The 19,253-nt window shown below is 41.6% G+C and overlaps 1 protein-coding gene across 1 annotated transcript in view; it reads right to left on the bottom strand.

Annotated features, from left to right (window-relative positions):
• The window catches only part of TMCC3 (transmembrane and coiled-coil domain family 3), a 94,173-nt gene that overhangs the window by 73,766 nt on the left and 1,154 nt on the right, over nucleotides 1-19,253 (bottom strand). The window lies entirely within an intron of this gene.

The raw sequence follows: 19,253 nt of genomic DNA, 5'->3' as shown, positions 1-19,253 counted from the left end.
AGAGCCAATGCAAAGAAAAACTGTTACACTGACAACAACGATCTTCCTCAAACAGCAGTAAAATTGATTGGAATTTGCAGATCTTAGCCATACTTAAAATCTCTTAGTACCACACTGATACACCTTGAATTTTTGAAATGAACACCACTCTGTTTAGATCTTGGCTCCTTTCCCCTGAATAATGCCCTTGAAATATGCGTTATAAAATTATTAACTTGTCATGTCTACCACAATTATTAAGATATTAAAATCCGGAGCTCTAATGCATAATCATGGGACATTTTATAGAGGTGCAAACGACTTTGAGTGCACCATACAGATAGCCTTCACAACATTGTGAAGTCAGTGATGCTGGGAATGGTTGTCCAGTTGGAGGCCCACTAGTTCCACATTTGAGTCCTGAAGCAAAGCTCTAGATCTTAAGGACCACCAGGGTTAAGTTTAAAAAGTTGGTTTTTCTTTATTTTTGAAAGCTAGTTGGAAAACTGTAACCATCGTTTCTTACTATAACATACTTTTCTCATTCTGTTGGCCCCATATAGTAGCTAATAGTTGTGCAGCACAGTTTTATACTCTGCAGTAGCTCTGGTAGAGCAGCCTAAGGCTTATACGACAATGACTACAGCAGCGTTAATGAGTTATGTGAATTAAGCACATAATTATGTTCTATGGCTGTACCCATAGATATTTGGTTCTGCTGGTATCATGTTTTGCTAGACTGCAATAGTGATTGCTGATATCCCATACCTGCCAATTTTTGCTGCTACATGAAGCAATTTCTCTGAGACCTGCCAAATTTTGAAGTATTTTCCACAAAATTTTAATAGCACAAGCTACTGTGTGTGTGTGTGTGTGTGTACACACACTTATCAGACACAGTATTTTCAGCAAATTAAAACTGGATGGGTGATGCAGTTTTCTTGATAAAGAGATTGATAAGATAACGAGAAGCTATATTAAGTTCAATCTCCTTGACGGTGTTCGGTGTGCCCTTCATTAGCTGACCCAATACATTAGTTGACCCAATACTGTACTGTGCTGGTCTTTGTACATTGATGATTTATGCATAAAGAACACTTCAACATTCCAAGTGCTGGGCTGGGATGCTTTCTCAAAATTGGTATTTCCTCATGCAGGAGGTACTCCAGCTTGGCCTGTGAAAGGGTAGACAGTGGCACCTTGTTGCAAGTGGATTTACTCACTGTCACTGACTAAGTACTACAGCCTTGCTAAGTACAGCAGCAGGCTAAAAACCTTCTCGCAAGTATATTTGCTTGCAAAACAACGCATCAGCCTGCTATTTCAAGTGACAAGCTGAACCATGTGCTTTGAAAAGTCTGTCTGACATCAAAGAATACTGCAGGAAAAGACGGCAGCCTGCAACTGAACTTATGTTTGCCTCTCCCACTCTCTGCTAGGAGAAAACCATGGTATTGCTGGTTCAGCTGTCTTCCTGTATAATGTTATGCTATGGTTCTACAATATTGCATTTGAGGACCTAGTTGACTGGATTATTTGCATGGTAGCCAACTTAAAAGAAGAATAAATAATTGAAGTTTTATTTGTGCTGTGAAGCCTAACAGTCTTATTATAATAACATATTATCTAATTAGAAGAAATGTGGTTTCTCTTCCAAAGGCAAATGAGATAGCTTACATATATTAGCCACAAGACACTTTATCTTCACACTTTACAGGTTAATCACTTGTTGGCCTTGGGTTCAGCACAGTAAAAACAAACAAAAGATAACCACTTTGTTAAGAAAGGCAAATTGAGTCAGTTCTTGAGAATACTGTAGTCTTTCTAAAGCCTTCCTGGCATAGCAAGAGTAATCTTAAGCACTTCATAATTAGAAGCATATATTAGCCAGTACACAGAAAGAAAACCCTTTATTGCTCTCAGGTAATTGCTGTAATCTGAATCCACATTACAGTTGTTGTAGCTTACACAAAGATCATCTGTGGGTGATCTCAAATGGTTTTGGATGTATTAATAGATTTTCATCAGAGGGGATTCTTTTTTGTACAGGAATGTGAATCAATGTTTCAGTAGCCAGGTGATAATAGTGCAGGAAGCTTAGCAATGAAGAACAATATGTACAAAATTGGGCATGTGGGAACTATTAAAACCCATCAGTTTGTACAAATGCATTTGTATGAAAATCATAGTGTTCCCAGCTGGAGGCATATTCTGGAGTACCCTGAAACGGTTGCAAAACTCATAACTGGCAGTCTTAAATGCAGACAGAATATCTGAAGCTTAATACAACAGCCCACCAAACAAGAACTACTGTTATATTAAAGGCAGCTGGATATATTTCAGTCTTGTTAGTCCCAGAGAAGCTGAATATTTTGTATCTTACAGGATCTGAAACGCAGGAAACAATTTTCCTGCTGGACACCCATGGCAACGAGACAGGATTTTAACTTTCTTCTGTTACTTTATTGTCTATTTCACTGACCCATAATGATAAGTGAACAAACATAATAATAAAAATAAATTTTGCCCAGAAATCAGAAAAAATAATACGTTTCAAGTTTAGGAATTAATGTTGGGAATTATTTGTTTACTCAAGTCCCTATTCTCAACAAGTATTGCAAATCTTTGACTTCCAGGTTCAAGCTGTCACAACATCACCATTAAGATATGAAGAGGTCAGTTTAAAAATATTTACACCCATAAGTTTCAAAGTTATAGAATCATAGAATCATAGAGTTGGAAGAGACCACAAGGGCCATCGAGTCCAACCCCCTGCCAAGCAGGAAATACCATCAGAGCACTCCTGACATATGGTTGTCAAGCCTCTGCTTAAAGACCTCCAAAGAAGGAGACTCCACCACACTCCTTGGCAGCAAATTCCACTGTCTAACAGCTCTTACTGTCAGGAAGTTCTTCCTAATGTTTAGGTGGAATCTTCTTTCTTGTAGTTTGGATCCATTGCTCCGTGTCCGCTTCTCTGGAGCAGCAGAAAACAACCTTTCTCCCTCCTCTATGTGACATCCTTTTATATATTTGAACATGGCTATCATATCACCCCTTAACCGTTCCTGTTTACACCATTTGCGAAGCCAGCTGTTCACTTCCACTATTTTTCCCTCTCTCCCTGGGCCACGTCGTTCAACTGGGAAGACAGATGAGACGACAATTTGTGCATTTAATTGCTTCAATTTCCTGCCCAGAGCCTCGTAGTCTCTTTTGATCTTCTGGAGGCTATTGCTTGCAGTGTCATTGGTTCCCACATGAACCAAGAGGAAGGGGTATTTGTCAGTGGGTTTTATGATTCCTTGCAGTCGTTCAGTTACATCTTGGATCTTAGCCCCAGGGAGACAGCACACTTCCCGAGACATCTTGTCAGGCCCACAGATCACTGCTTCTGTTCCCCTCAGTATGGAATCCCCTATCACCACTACACGCCTCCTCTTAGGTTTGGTCGGGGTTCTTCCGTGAGCTGTCCGTTCCAAGGTCGCCTACACATTCCCTGAGGACTGACTTTGCTGCTCGTCTTCATATACCTGATCGACTGTAATGAGGGAGAGATCCTCAAATGGAGTCTGCTCTTCGTCTTCCATGCTAGGGGAGAGGACCTCAAAGCGATTGTGTATTTCTAAACAATCAGAGTGAACCCTGGGCCTCCTACTTCTTTGAGTCACGTTTCTCCATATATCTGGTTCCTGTGTTGGTGAACTAGCCTCCTTCTCAGGGGAGTCCCCTGTCTCCTCCTTGGTGGAGACGGTGTGCTCTGTTGCTTCCAAGAAGAGCTCCAGCTCTCTAATTCTTTGGAGCGTAGCTACACGTTCCTCCAGTTGCTGGACTTTGTCTTCTAAGAGGGCAATCAACATGCAATTGCTGCAGGTAAAGCTGCCTGCAACCTTTGGCAAGATGGCAAACATTGCGCAGGAACCGCAGGCGACTGCAGCTGTTCCCTCCCCCTCCATCTTGAGAACGTGTCGTTGGGGGTGGCTACAGCGGTCCTCCATCATAAAAAGCGTGAAGACAGGACAAATAACCCCCCCCCAAAAAACCTAGGTCTCCCCCAACAAACGTTTGAGACTAGCTCCCCTCAATCTAAAAGATGGATTCAAACTGCGCACGCCGCTAATCAGCCACAAAGAAACACACACACACAAGAAAACCCTTTTTGCTCCTTCTTCAACTGCTGCCCTGCAAGCTCTGTTAAGCTCCTCCCACAGCTAATCACCTGCCTCAACAGAAACCCTGCCCCCTCTGACCTTTGCACAGGGAGAGAAGCTAATCAGCCACAAAGAAACACACACACACACACACACGAAAACCCTTTTTGCTCCTTCTTTGCACAGGGAGAGCAGCTAATCAGCCACAAAGAGCTGCCCTGCAAGCTCTGCAAGTTCCTAATTACAATCCTGTAATATTCTTTCTTTTTTACATTTATATACCTCCCACACTCTCAAAGGAGCCCAGGGCAGCAAGCAAGATGATAAAACAATATAAACATCTTAAAAACAATTCCATTACAGATACAGACTGGGAAAGATATCTTAAAAAACTTGTTGAAAAAGAAAGGTCTTCAGTGGGTGCTAAAAAGACAACAGAGATGGCGCCTATCTAATATCCAAGGGGAGGGAATTCCAAAGGGTAGGTGCTACAACACTCAAGTCCCCAATTTGTACCCAACATGGTGCAGAAGAGACCTCTTGATAAGATTGTAATTGCAAGAATTCCTCGCCAGTGCTGGATTTAAGTCAGTGCAGGCAGTTCCCCCACACAAGGGTGCCAAGCCGAAGGGGTGCAAAACTGAGAAGATCCATTTGAGGTTGCCAAATTTTGGGCTTGCGCAAGGCGTCGTATTATGAAAGATTACCAAGGTCCACCAACCCTGTCCTCACTTGCAGAGCACATTGGGTATATAAGGTGTGAGGTGATCTTTCAGGTATCCTGGTCCAAGCTGTCCATAGCTTTATACACAAAAACAATTACCTTGAACTTACTGCAGTTGCTCCCTGGCAGCCAGTGCAATTCTTTGACAGCAGGGTAATGTGTTGGTGATATCCTGCCCCAAATGAGCAGCTGCGCCGCTGCGTTTTGCACCAGTTGCAGCTTCCAGAGCAATCTCAAGGGCAGCGCAACATAGAGCATATTGCACTACTCCAGCCTGGAGGCTATCAGCACATAAACAACAGAGGTCAAGCTATCCCAGTCCAGAACAGTTTCAGCTGTCTTACCGGCAGAAATTGGTAAAAGGCACCCTTAGCCATTGGGGTCACCTAGGCCTCTAGCAACAAAGAAGAATCAAGGATCACCCCCCCAGACTACAAACCTGCTCTTTTAGGGGGAGTTCAACCTCATCCAAAGCAGGCAACCACCCACAGTGCCTCCATCTTGCCAGGATTCAGTCAGTTTATTGGCCCTCATCCAGCCCAGACACCAGTCCATAGAACTGCTTTATCTAGCAAGCACTATTCAAGTATTATTGTATCAATGCCACATTTTCAGGATGCTCAGTTATTCATGAGCATGCTGAAATTTTGTTGGTGCAAGGCTTTATTAATAGTCTTGTTCCACTGTAAATCCCTAGAGTACTTTTAATATCAGGAATTATAAGAAAAGTAACAGAGAACTAATGGAAAGGACCTGCCTACTCTCAGTTCTCTCTGCCGGTAGAACATATTGAATGATATGTTCTAATGAGAATTCTTACTCTGTTGCTAAAAATGAACCACCGGTGGAGGCACAAAGCTCTGCATGCAGATTTCAAAACTTTAATTTTATAAGCTCTGCACTCAGCTCAACGCTACACTTCCTCAGGTGGGATAATAAAACGTTAGTGCGTAAGGAAGTACAAACTCAATAAGCAATTAAAGTTCAAGCTAACTACCGAGTTCCTTTCTTTTGCTTTTTTTATTTGAGCCGTTTGATTTAGCAAGTTCAATCACTGTAGCAAAAGGACTATTTACAGGGGGTGGGGATGAATAATTTCTTATAAACTGTAACAAACTTATGTCTGCATGCATCTCACAACTCCTGCAGGCACATTTGCTGAAATATTAGATAATGACCAGCATGGCCAATGATCAGGGATTATGGAAACTGTAGTTTAGCAAATTTAGTAAGGGATTAAGGGAACTGTAGTTTAGCCACAAGCTTTCTGCCCCTGAGTTAGAACAAGTTCTTTCTGTACCCGATGGCTATGAATGGATGTCCACCTGGCCTCACTCTGTACACATACTTTAGCTTCTGTCACAAAAGCAATGGTTGTGCCTGCAGCATAGCATGGAGAATGTTAAGCAAGAAAAGACTGCTTACAGTGGCATTTAAAATGTCCACAGCTTTTATTGACCAGAATGCTAGCAGAGTTTGGTGTAGCATAAGCTGAGGATCCAGTCACAGGACAATCTTACTACAAACTAGTACCGTGGCCCAGCCTGCATGCCAAATGCATGTTGGGGAGTGGAGAGTTGAAGGGATTTCAGGCCCACAACCATAAGAACCATGACTGTCAGTCCTATTACCTGACTGTATGGCAAACGTGCTAGTCACCAAAATGGGCTGGGGCCTTGAAGGGACACCATAAAAGGTAAAGCTAAAGGGACCCCTGACCATTAGGTCCAGTTGTGGCCGACTCTGGGGTTGCGGCGCTCATCTCGCTTTATTGGCCGAGAGAGCCGGCATACAGCTTCCGGGTCATATGGCCAGCATGACTAAGCCGCTTCTGGCGAACCAGAGCAGCGCACGGAAACACCGTTTACCTTCCCACCTGAGCAGTACCTATTTATCTACTTGCACTGGCGTGCTTTCGAACTGCTAGGTGGGCAGGAGCAGGGACAAGCAACGGGAGCTCACCCCGTCACGGGGATTCGAACCACCAACCTTCTGATCGGCAAGCCCTTTTTTTTTAAAAAAAAAAAGATATTTATTACTTTTTCAAAATTTCCAACACAGCACTACAAACAAAAAGAAAAAGAAAAAAAAGAAAAAGAAAAAGAAAAAAAACAATACGAATACAATACAAAAACGCTACATGGATTAACAAATCAAGGAAAAACAAACAAAAACAATTTAAAAACACCTCAAACATTTTCAATATTTTATATTTCATTCACTTATTTCCAGCGACCTCCCTTTTTGTATTCCACTTCTATTATTTGTATCAGCAATTCCTTTCCATCTTACTCTGTTTTCTGTTGTATAATTATCTTAACACATTCTTGCCATACTTTTCCTTTAATTTTCTATTAATCTATTTATACTTAATTCCTTATGACATTTCTACTAAAGCCATGTAATTTCATTCCAACATTTTTCTAACATTCCTTAATTTTACAATATTTCTATAAATAGTCTTTAAACTTTTTCCAATCTTCTTCCACCGACTCTTCACCCTGGTCTCGGATCTTGCCAGTCATTTCCACCAATTCCCTATAGTCCATCAACTTCGTCTGCCATTGTCCAACACTTCAGTGTTTTCAAGAAGCAACCATTCTCTCAACCAGCAAAAGGCAGATGGTTCACAACGAAGTTTAAAGGTCTGGCAGGTCAGGTCCACCTCCTTCTTTAGCATCCATCAATATCTTAAGTTTGACTCGAAGCTTCCTGCCCTGCCAAACAACTCTAGGAGCATCCCTCTGCCACCTCCTGAGACCCTCCATCCCATCCAGAGCTTGCAATGTTTGAAACAAAAGCAACATCCCCAGCAACACAGCAGCCCTCATCCCCACCACAATGACTCGGCCCAACAGTAACAACTTCTGATTTGTCCATATTTCCAAATCCCCCTTCTCTTCAATCCAACATCCTTCACAGTTGTCCTTAAGCAGATTCACATTTTTGGCGGTCATACTAACCCCCAAATACCTCTCTTTCTCAACCAATGTTAGTCCTGTCGCCTCCTGAAACTCTGTCAGGCTTTCCTTTTCCAATTCAGATAGGGCTCTGGTCCTCAAATTCATCCGTTCTTCTTTAAGTTCAATCATAACGAATGTCAGCTTACGTTCATCAAGTTGTCTTTGTATGGATGGGACTCTCCTCTCCAGTTGTATTACTTTAAATTCAGCAGCAAGGGTTTTTTCCCTGACTTCATCTGCAGTTTGCCGTATCGGAGTAGATTCCTGTATCAGTTTCTGGGTGGTTTCTGAATTGGTATTCACCTTTTGTCCCAAATTATTTAAACTTTCTACAATTAAATCAGTTTCAATATTTGCAACATCCAATTTCACATTTATCGCATCTGTTTTCTTATGGAGTTGTTCCAGCGAATCGTTTATTTTCAATAATGCAGTGGCTGGCTGATCGGCAAGTCCTAGGCTCTGTGGTTTAACCCACAGTGCCACCCGCGAAAGGGACACCATAATATCCGTTAAAGGATCCCCTGCTTACCTCTGCTGTTGATATAGCCAGGTGCTTTAAAGTTCCTGCAATGAAAAAGTTGTGACAGAAATATGGAACACTGGAATTAAATGATAAACCACACATATTGCTATGAGGAATGTAGAAAGTTCCACATTGCAGAGACCATCCCATTGCAGAGACCAGCAACTTTGTCTAGAGTAAGGTAAAGGCTTTTAAAACGTGGGTTAGTATGTGGGCAATAGCAAAGCTAAAGCTTTTGTTTAGGAGTGGATCAGAAGGAAAAGGTTCTCTTTTGGGTCTGACTCCCCCGCCCTGGACCCGTCCACTAAAACAGCCTGCTGCAGGCTGCAGCCCATTGGCTCCCGGAAAAGGCCTAGTCACAGCATATTGGATGATACGCTAGTTCATTACGCCACCCATATTTGCAGGAAGATATCCTTGATCCCACCCACATTTTAAAGTGGTGAACTAATCCTGGCAAAAGTATGCAAGTATTCACATGATACATTCTACTTATACAACTGTACCACCGAAACACACTCTCTCTCTCTCTTTGGGGGGGGGGGGAATCAATTTCATTTTAATGCATCTCTGCATCAAAACCTCCACTACATATTTGGAGGTGGCACAAACTCAAACAAGGCATGAGGCTGTGCCAGTTCTGTTTGGAGCCTAATTTCCTTTGGGATCTTAGAATGTCATGCAATAGACCTGTCCTTGGCACCTTTCCTCCCTCAGTCCTGTTTATAAGGGATTCATTAAATAAACCAGAACTGGAACATATATTATCTTGTAAAGGAGGGTTTGTTGTTAATCATGTATATCCAAAATCACATACTACAGCTTAACAAAATGTTTCTTGCACATGAAGAATTCCTCTTCGATTACAAGTCTATTGTTGCTGCAGTACTAGAAGGGTCTTAGCAGATGTGCTATTATTCTGTAATAATTTAAGTCATTTATCTTCAGCTTAGCAGTTTAACCATATTAAGTGATTGCTTAGCAATGAGAAATTGTCATGAACAATTCACGAAGTCTTGAGGCAATTATGGGTACAGCTTGCATAAACAACAGGCTGTGGGAAAATAAGCACACTGTATAAACGTTTCTGCATAGTTAGCGTATTTTGGTATTCTGGGGTGAGAACAGAAAATGTTCCCATCTAATTTTTAAAAGCAAACGGGTTTATCTTCCTACCCTGAAATTACATGTATTGGCTGTGGCAAAGACACCATTCTGCATTACAAATTTAACATACTTATTCCATAAGCCAGAGCTGTATCACAACAATACCTAAATCTCATGCCATAAGTGAATTAATGAAAAATGTATTTGTGATTTAGTTATAACCAAGTTTATATCAAGGACTAGGAAATTAAATAGGAGAAGCACATGCTAATGCTGAACTCCAAATCAAAATTTGTCTTAGGAACCAAAAAGGCATTTCAAACTCTTCAAAAGGAGCAATTTCTTAGCCCATTGCCCATTTCTTACTCTGTGGCATTTAAGTCCAAGTACATTTAAATAGATTTGCTCCAATTTATCTCTTGTTAGTCTTGTCCCTCCTCTCCTTCTGTTCTCTTCCTTCCAAACTTTGACAGGAATCTGTATGGCATTTTTACTTACCCTGTAAAACAGGTGTGGTAAACCTTTATCTCTTCGGATGTTGAACTACAACTCCCATTAGCTCCAGAAAACATGGTTATTGGCCAAGAGGATGAAAGTTGTAATTCAGCAATATCTGGAGGGCCAAAGGGTCCCAACACCTGCTGTAAAATACCAAGTGCACTGATGCCACTAACTAAGATGTTGGTGGTGGTGGTGATGACAATGAAGGAGGACCAGCCACGATTTGCTGAATTTCCAGAAATTTTATAGCTTTAGAAGCCAATGTGAATGGCTGTATGTACCCTTGCTGTATGAACTAAGCATACAAACAGAATAATTGAGTGTATCATAGAATTGTTGGGAGGAACTCAGAGTCCAATCACATGTAATGCAGGAATCTCAGCACGTGGTCCCCTATCCAATTTGAAATCATACTGGACCCTGCTTAGCTTTGCAAATGGGCTAGCAGTAGGCCTAATAGATCATGTGTAACCAGTGTGATGACCTCAACAAGTTGTTGGACTACAATTCTCATCAGTCCAAGCCAGCACGGCCAGTGATGAGAGAGGATGGAAGTTGGAGGGGGATACTAAATTGTAATAGATTATGTTGGGGCAAAGGGTAGTATATCATATTCAAGGTATGCAGGGCCCAGTCTAGTATAGTCATCTATTCAAAGCTACTATTCTCGTTATTAAATTGTTAAAACAGCTTTTTAATTATAAAAAGCAGCCATGAAAACCTTAGGTTCCCTAAGTGTTATCAATACCCTTAAGTGCTTCATCTTTAGAGCCTATTGGACATTAAAGTCTGAACCAAATCCAAATGTGGGTTTTTGGCATTTTATTTTTATGTGATCATTTGAGCCGTTCATTCTGTTCTTCCAGGTTCATCAGTACTTTGGCAAACTACATTCAGTCTAAGCGTGGCCAAAAGGTTAACAAATGCAAATGAAAGTTCCTTCAAAATGTTTCTGATTTGCAATGCAATTTTTGTAGAGTGGTACCCTATGAGTCATGTAAGAGGTGCTTCAGATCTCCCAGTCAGTCACTGATCGAAAGGAAAGTCAAATCACCAATAGGGAAAATCTTTGATTAATACCCCTGATAATTCAGGCAACAGGTTTGTTCGTAACAACCCATATTTAAAATCCAGTTCACAATTCTACAGGTCGCAATTCAAACACCAATTTGACCCTGACACCTATTTTCAAGGGGGCCAGAAAGGATGTAAAGAGCAACCCAGTGCAAAAGAGTGGTGGAGCTTGCAGAGTGCTGGGCTGGAGACTCTGACTGGCTGCAGGTACAGCTAGCCAGAAGAGGGGGTAGAGGTAGCACTTTGGGATGGAAAAATAAATGCAACTGGAATATGGGTTCCTGGCATTCAGTTGGATAGGGGTATATAGCCTTTGAGCTGTAATTCGCCCTGGCTGGATCTAGACACATCAAAGAAGCGTTTCAGTTAAACACGTTGTAAACTCTGTATGAGAAATCGGGTTGGCAAAATCGGAACCATCTGGTGTCACTGTGTTATAATGCATATATAACGCAGATAAAGCGTTTTTTCTTTGCCAATGTAGCTGAGTCCTCTGAGGAGATATCTACAGCTGAGAAGGAAGTCTCTGAGCTGGGGTGTTCTTTTAAGAGTATATAGACAAGTGAGAACTGGTTGCTGACCTAGAGAAAGGAGAAGTGGAACCGTGAAGGAACGCTCTACTTGGGTTTCAATTCAGTAGGAAGGGGATAGATATTCTGGAGAGAGAAAAGGAATCCCAAACCAGTTAGGATGGGAGTATGTGGTAATCCCCTGGTCTGGTATACTATCAGAAGAGCCCCAGGAGGAGTGAGATTTATAGAAAGATGGGAAACTGACAGAAAGTACCAACTTGTTTCAGAACCTAAGTATTAAGACCTAAGCAGTAACAACTTCAATTAGTTTAAGGAATTGAAGTAAATATAAGCTGTGATTATGAAAACATTGCCAAAAATGTGAATGACTAATCTAACCAGAATAAATATTATATGATTTATTAAAAAATTCCAATAGCAAAAATGTTTTCACATTACATAGTAATAGTTTCAGAACTACAAAAATACTCCCCCCCCCCACATTTGAAGTAAACATCCGTTTGTACGATGCCCACAATGAAAACATATTTTGTTTAATGTTTATTGCTGCTCGCACTACCCACAACCTCTTTCTTCCTCCTCCTACCAAAGCAGGCAAGCAAGCCCAATCATACTTCAGTCCTCAAAGGGATGGAATTACTAACACTGCAGCAAACCCAAACACATTTGCCGAGAGAGACAAACCTATAATTCCCTCAGAGCAGCAGGGTCCGTGTGCCTGCTGAGACACCAGACTAGAACTGTCTAATACAAAATGTCACATTTCAGCCTGAGCTCACTGAATGCATTTACGAAGTGATGCAATTAACTCTGTGAGAATAACTGTGAAAAACAGAGCCTTCTCATCCTTGTGAGCTGCTATAAGCTACTAAGCCTTTCAAATAATTGCTACATCCAGCAAAACACAAATAATGGCACACAGGAATAAAAGGAACATGGAAAACTACTGTATAACACATGTGACTTCACGTGTTCGCATGAATTAGCGCAAGAAAAATGGGAACATTATATCTATGGGATTCTATTTTACTGCATAATAGTCCATCATGTAATACAGAGTCTTTATATTACACTTTCCATTCAGCTTGTCAAAATGCCTTTTGGGGGCAAAGAAAAAGCAGTTATCCCCGTAGTCACAGTGTTATTATGCCTGCTAACATTTCAAAGTTATTTAATTCAAAATATGTATACTGCTGAGAACAACACAGAAACTTGGCCCACTTTTCACAATGGGAAGCAAAGGTTACAGCCTTTCTAATCCAATGTCAGACATGAAGTATTTCTGCAAGACACAGAGCACACCAGATTTGTTTAAAACAGAGCAGTTGCTCTGTCTACACTGCGGCAAGGTAAAGGAAAGGGACTCCTGTCATTTGCACCTGCAGTGTCCAATCCAAGTGCTTCTGTTACGCAAGACCCACGGAAAAGATGGAGGTAGTCCGTTTCTATCCTGATCCTCCACCAGCACACCCAGGGAAACCCTTGTGTGGCTATCCCATTTTATCCTAACAACAACCCTGTGAGGTAGGCTAGTCTGAAAGAGTTACTTGCTCAGGGCCATTCAGTCAGCTTGATTAAATAAAGATCTTCCCAGTCAAAGGCTAAGACTTTATCCACTGAACAGCATCTCCTTTATACAGTGTAGAAGGAAAGTCCGGTGGCTTTGGCTTTTAGGTTCCAGCGCCAGCCTTACCATTAGGCAGAATGAGGCAGCTGGTTTGGGGTGTCACAAAAGGGCAGCATATTCCTAAGTATTTATTACTGTGCTTTTACTGCCAGGGAGGAGAGAACAAATAGTACTTGTGGGATTTTCTACCTAATGTGCCATAATAATTTGGCTTTCCTTTGATATTATGCACCTTAACAAGGGGGGGGGGAGGGTTTGTCTCCATTTGCTTCCTTGCTCAGGCAGCAGAATGTCTAGTGCCGGCCCTGTCGGGTGCCATGGTTAAAAAAAAAATATTCTTTTTGTTAAACTGGTAACTTCAAATACAATAGTATTTCCATTGATTGTGCTAAAAATACCCAGGTATGATGCTGATTTAAGGCCTTTGTTGTCTTTGGATATAGAAAATAGAAAATAAAATAGCTTAATATTGTCATATCCAAAAATAGGAATGACTTAACCTTACAGTTTATTAGTAATATACTTTTGGAATATATTGCTTCGTATAATTTTTGTTTAGATTTAATTAGCATTTTCCTTATACAATAGCCTGGCTTAGCATTGTTATTGAACGGGGTGTCATGTTTAAAGGGTTAATAAAAATGTCACAGAGTGAATCCTCTTTGAATCTGGTGGTGGCGTTGTTTTGTTTTTTTGTTTCTCAGAAAAATTAACTGAGTCCTGCAAGATTGTTTTTTTTTAAATTGCCATTTAAGGCAATAATATGTGTTTTACCATTAGCCAAAGCCTGTGACATGATTTCAGAAAAGTAATTTATTTACATTTTAAAGTGGCAGGTTATTGCTAGAAATAGCATTTTCTTATCAAACTTTTCAGCCTTTTCTATGTGACATGGTGGACCAATGAATCACTTCATCTAACAACTTAAAAAAACAAGCTGCTAGATCAAACTAAGGATGCACTTAGTCCAGGATCCTGTTCCAAACAGCAGCTGATCAGAAACTTCCAGAAAGTTTATGAGCAGGACATGAAGGCAATGTCTGCCTCTACTGTGTGTCCTCAGAAGCTATTTTTCAAAGTACACTGCCTCTGTACATAGAGGTTCCATTAACTGAGCAGCGAGTTAAATCCTACTGCTTTGGCTGGGAACTCCGCTGAGAACAGGTGTGGAGCCTATGCAGGATTTAACCCCAACTATCAGACGACATCACAAGTGACATCAGCTGATAGACAGGTGGCCTGGGTTTTGGGGAAATGGCCTCACAGGTTGTGTGACATGATACTTTGGAATACAATGCTGACAATTTTTCACTGTAGTAGTAGTAGTTGTTGTTAGAGAGAAAGAAATGTTTCTTCCTTGGAACTCTTTCTTTAAACCAGTGGTTCCCAACTGGTGGACCACAGACCTCAGGGCGTCCACATAAGCTACTCAGGGGGTCCCTGGCACCATTCACACAACAAAAACTGCCAATGATATATCAATGTGGTATAATGGTTAGAGGGTTGGACTAGGACCTGGGAAAGCAAGGTTTGAATCCCCACTCAGCCAAGGAGCTCACCGTGACTCTTAGCCTAACCTACCTCACAGGGTTGTTGTGAGGATGAAACGGGAGGAAAGAGAGACATGTACGCCACCTTGAGATCCTTGGCAGATAAAAGTGATCTATAAATGTAATGATTAATAATAATAATTTCCAAAAAGTATGCTGTCTGTGGCTTGGCTTTGGAAAAACAGGGGATCTGCAGTACCGTACTTACTGTAGTTAATTTGGAACCTCTGCTCTAGTCTAGACCATTCAAAATTTGGTAAATCTCCATCAGGTCCCCTCTCAATAGTCTCATTTCTTAACTAAAAAGCCCTAAGCACTTTAGCTTTGCCTTGTTGGGAAAAGCCACAATCTCCATGCTACTTAAATTGCTCTTCTCTTTTCCAGTTTTAATGATATATTTTTTTCATTAGAGGACCTGAACTGCAGATTAGAGGTGACAGACGTGTAGTTTCCCAGAAATTGTTGGATTCCAATTCCCATCAAATATTGGATTTTGCTCTAGTATGCCTGACTTTCATCCAATTTGGAGAGATATTTCTGGAGTTCTTTTCAGTCTGCTTGGCTATTACCATCCAGAATAAACTTGGCTACCACATGGCATACCTCTGATCCCAGATAATAAATTAAAATGCCATGGGTCCAAATATAGATTCTTGCAGAACTCCACTACTTTCTTTTTTCCATTTGAAAACAGTTAAGTTTATTAACTCCATTTCCTTTCCTTTACCCAGTTACTGACACATAAAAGGACCTGCCCTTTTAAACAGAACTCCATAAAAGGACTCTTGTCCTCTCCTACGGGAGTGCAGTTTACTTAGGAACCTTTAGTGCTGGTTAAAAAGTAAGTTCATGACATCATCAAAAGCCTTTCCAAAGTGAAGGCAATGTTATCTCTTCTTTTTGACTTTATTATTTGGCTGTATGAGATCTCTCAGATTTGACTTGATGATGTCATCAAATCTGACTGACTGAAAAAAATGGCACCATATTGCATTGGGGATTCATGAGAGGCAAGGGGCAATGACACTGCTCAAAAGTGAAAGAAGGGCAAGGAAGGGTTTTTCCTGAAACTTATTCAAATATACTAGCCAGAATGATTAATTTCCCACAAATACGAGGCTAAAGGTAAAGGTAAAGGTAAAGGACCCCTGACAGTTAAGTCCAGTCGCAAAGGCCTCTGGGGTTGCGGCGCTCACCTCGCTTTACTAGCCGACGTTTGTCCGCAGACAGTTTTTCCGGGTCATGTGGCCAGCATGACTAAGCTGCTTCTGGCGAAACCAGAGCAGCGCACGGAAACGCCGTTTACCTTCCCGCCGGAGCGGTACCTATTAATCTACTTGCACTTTGACGTGCTTTCAAACTGCTAGGTTGGCAGGAGCTGGGACCGAGCAACGGGAGCTCACCCCGTCACGGGGATTCGAACCACCGACCTTCCGATCGGCAAGCCCTAGGCTCAGTGGTTTAGACCACAGAGCCACCGGCATCCCTAAAACGAGGCTGCCTGCTGCTTAATTATTAAGCTAGACAATGTAAGCACTTAACCCAACCTTCACTAACCAGGTGCCCTCCAGATTTTATAATTCCCATCATCTGTAGCTAGCACAGAGCTGCAGCTCCAAAACACCAGATTTTGCTGAAGGCTGCCTTAACCAAATAATTAAACAATCTGCCTTTAATCATGTGTCAGCCTGTGCATATAAGGATTATCCACATGTAACCACAACAGGAAAATGGATGGTTGATCCACTTCAGCTTCCATCTATGCCAACTGTGGGAACACCACTAAATTTCATAAAACTTTGGTTAGTCTCCCCCTCCCCAAAATAAGTGCTACCGTGCCACCATTCTCTGTACAAAAAAATGCCATTGTGGATGAAGATTCCAACCTGCCTGTTACTCATCTTAACAGGTGTTTCTTCACATTTCTGCTTGCCAGTTTTAATGAACATTAAGATACCTTGTGCTTCTCTACTTAAAACTATTATTACGACAAGCTTTACACAAAACGAGCAATGAAAAGTTGTGTTATCTAATAAACTACCTTCCTGCCTGAGATGTTATGCCAGTGAAATAATTCATGGCCATGCAACCAACAACAGATGCAGGCAGAACTGCCACACACCAACAATCCCTAAAGATAGCTCACGGCTGTTTCTCAGCTCTTATTCTTTGGCTCAGCGAAGGCAAGGGCAAGTTGCTTTCAACAATGCAACCCCTGTATCAAGTAGCTGCTGTCAGTGCCTCTTCTGTGTTTAAGTACAATGTAGAAAAGGATTCTTCTTAGCCAACCTGAAGTCCTTTATTTAAGCTTTGCAAGAGCCATAAACAATAGCATGTGCTATGAAGTTGACTCAGAGGCTGCAGCTAACATTACGTTTAAGTACAGGATTCCATGGCAACTAAAAGCACATACTGTAGTGAGGAGAGGCTTCTGCTGTAGATGGGAAAGTTTCGCTACTCAACAGCTCCAAGCTTAAATAGGTATTTACTCGGGAGCAATCTGATTCAATGCCAACAGGATTTACTATCAGGCAAATGCAGAAATGAGGGGGTGGGCAGATGGAAGGCTTTGTTGAACCCCAACACAAAACAATCTCAGGCAACTTTAATCAATCATGTTTCAAGCCAAAAGAGTAGCTACATACACTTGCGCCCTTCTTACTGACTTCAAAAAGTGCTTATGTTGAATAATCCTAATGCAAATCTCTCAAATTTTCCTCTGACTAGCACCACTGTGACGTAGCAGCTGCAAGATTGACACAGGTTTACTTGTGTATCGCTTTAACCATTTGAAGCAGCACAGTGGATTTTTTTCCCCAAACAGAAGTTGCAAAATGGAGCCCACAGTCCTGAAGGTAAGCAAGTGCAGTTGCCACGAAGAAAAAGTGTAATGGTGGCATTCAGTCATTCGCGGCTCCATGCTGTGCATGGGATTGATTACAACAAACATTGTGAACTAGAAGGTCCATAATAAAAGCAGCATGCACAAATCTACATTGCAATGCTATACAATATTACTTAAGATTTTTTTTAAAAACACCTTCAGGTGATGCTGCAATTCAACTTCTAATTCAGAATCCTCTTCCATAAACCTGAACTCCTCTTAGGTTCCCCCACATTTTTTACTTCATCTTTTACTAGCAGGACCTAGTGTTTATCAATTTTCCACCCAAAACTGACTCCTGGCATCCTGGTGACACACTCATGGCACACTAGTGGATCTCATCCCATGATTCAGGATATTTTTCCTTAGATGGTTTTAAGGAAACTGCTGGGCGCGCATATTAGATCAGAGGCTTTAAGTTTGGACTGAGCAGGCTTGGACTAGATAACCTCCCAGTAAGAGTGGCCAGGGGTAGCTCCGACCTACATGCTTTCAATAGCGATGTAGAAGAGGGAATTTCAGTCCCAGCTTTTACATCTGACTATCCTGCCTACCAGGTCCCATGACATTCTCTAGTTCTGTGAATCACTGCACTTGTTAGATTCACATCTGAGTCCTCTTTAACTAGACACAACTGAGAATGATTGTACACAACTGAAAGACAAAGGAGGTTGGCACAATACTGGTCACAGTGATTGCATCAGAGTCATGATGGGAATAACAGGGAACTACATTGACCTTAATAGGTTTCCACACACCTGGGCAATAGCTGTGTTAAGAATCATACCCAAGCACACGAATTCCTTGCAGGGAGTTACCAATTGTTCCCAGAAAAGTTTACAATTACTAGGACTGCCAGGTGTCATCTGAGACATTTCCTTACCTCAAGACATCCAAGCATCACAGATCCTATATTTGTTGAATTTTTCAGCTCTGCGGGGCATTTGGCTTCAGGACACAAAACTCACCTGCAGAGAAGCGTTTTTTCTTTTCTATGCAAAATGCTTCTCTGGACACCCTTAACATCATCATTTTGCTGCAAATTTAACATTGGAGAACTATTTTCGAATGAGTTGGTTTATCACCCCTTCTAATAGCGAACTCAGTTGCTGAGTGCAGGCCAGATTGTACTGGGGCAACTGGAAAACAAGCAGTCAGTATCAGCATGCTTGGGCAAAACCTAAGGTCTACAGAAGTACAAAAATACTTAAGGGAAGTAAAAAGCAAATGCAAAACAATTTAAAAAAAACAACCACATACCCAGATGCTGAGTGACCAGAAAGTGCTCAGTGTCTGCTGAGGAGGGGAAAACCCAGAAAACCAAAGGAGGTGGAATGGAGTCTGCTGGAGGAAGTGAGGGTGGCTGCTCACTGGCACCCTAAACCCTGCTACAAATGGAGCACTGCAAGTCCTATTTGAATATTACAAATGAGAAAAATCAGGTACAAGGTCTGGAAGTCCCACTTCATGAGTCACAGCAGGAGCTGGCCAAAAAGTACTTCCTTCACTTCCGTATAGCATATGAACTGCTTCTGCACAACATTCACGGGGTGCATCCTCTGGTCCACACAACTGCCCATGCCCACACCTGAAACAGGGCAAGGGAACCACGCACATCCCACAACCCAGGATGC

This window comes from Podarcis pityusensis (genome assembly GCF_964106645.2).
Source record: "Podarcis pityusensis genome assembly, chromosome: 10".
Classification (NCBI taxonomy): Eukaryota; Metazoa; Chordata; class Lepidosauria; order Squamata; family Lacertidae; genus Podarcis; species Podarcis pityusensis.
The sequence above is the reverse complement of the archived record's forward strand: the minus strand, read 5'-3'. Positions and strand labels throughout refer to the sequence as shown.